Genomic DNA, 1,165 nt, shown 5'->3' with positions numbered 1-1,165 from the left:
CAGCGGAGTGGAGTGACTGTCTAATAAAAGGAAGAGAGGATTACTGCTGTGATGAATGACTCCGTCTGCTCACATTCTTGTAAGTCCTGGTCATCTGGACTGTTGCATCATAAGCCCAATTTAATCACTCCAAAAATACTATGAAATGATTGGAGCAAGATCAACACAGGCCCTAACAGGCCGCTTTTTACTGTATTCTGCAAGATGGCCCAACTTTTACACAACCATAACTAATATTATGAAAGATGGACCATATGGAAATTGGAGGGGATGACATGACATTTTTCAGGCAGGAGTTTCCCCATTAGGAGAAGACATTAAGGTGATACGGTGAAGCGTTCTTGACACCGATTCTGATGTAAATGTCATGGAAAGTTACACTGTGGAAACTCTCCATTTGCCTTCCATTCACAGTGGACTGAGAGTATGTTCACAGCTCTCAAGAGGCAAGGGGGTCATGCTGGGAGATTGAGGGCTTGTCAGGTTCTGGGAAATGGGATTGTGGGGGATATAACAAATAGAGTGACTGATCTTTGCAGTTTTGTACAGTTGTTAAAACCCTTGGAAGATCAAAGGAAGTATCGACTGCTGCATGTTCACCCACATACAATCTGTACAGTGTTGCTTCGAGAGAAAATCCAAACCCTTTCTATTTAATTGCTCATATTCTCAATGTAATTTCTAGCACTATAAGACATTTTAATCAGCCTTCTATTGTCACAGCCAATCAGGCTAATCTGCTGCTACCCAAGGCAGCTCCTGAGTGACATACGGGGTTGGCAGGGGTCGCTGGTAGCCGCTCACACTGGACCGGGATAATGAGACTGTCCTGCTGTCAGGCATCTGTGGCCCTGCTCTAGTTTTCCTTCGACACCCACCATTACACACAAACAAATACAAACACACTAACACACAGACACGTCCAGGCTTTTAGAAGCGGTGACAGTTGATTGTGTTCGTTCAAAGGAAGACATATTGAAATAAATGTAAACGTATTTGCAGTGAATTTATGGCTAATGTGTGCGTGTGAGGGCGTTCAGGTGTTGGCCTGTTGGGGTGTGTCTTAATGCTAAGTTGTAGTTTTGGCAGAAGAGAGATTAAGTGCATTCATCTTCATTTGCTGGCTGGCGTAAGCTGTGTCACCTGCTGGAACAGCAACGCTCCG

Source organism: Notothenia coriiceps, unplaced genomic scaffold (genome assembly GCF_000735185.1).
Source record: "Notothenia coriiceps isolate Sejong01 unplaced genomic scaffold, NC01 NC01_scaffold00028500, whole genome shotgun sequence".
Lineage (NCBI taxonomy): Eukaryota > Metazoa > Chordata > Actinopteri > Perciformes > Nototheniidae > Notothenia > Notothenia coriiceps.
This window is presented reverse-complemented; position numbering follows the sequence as displayed.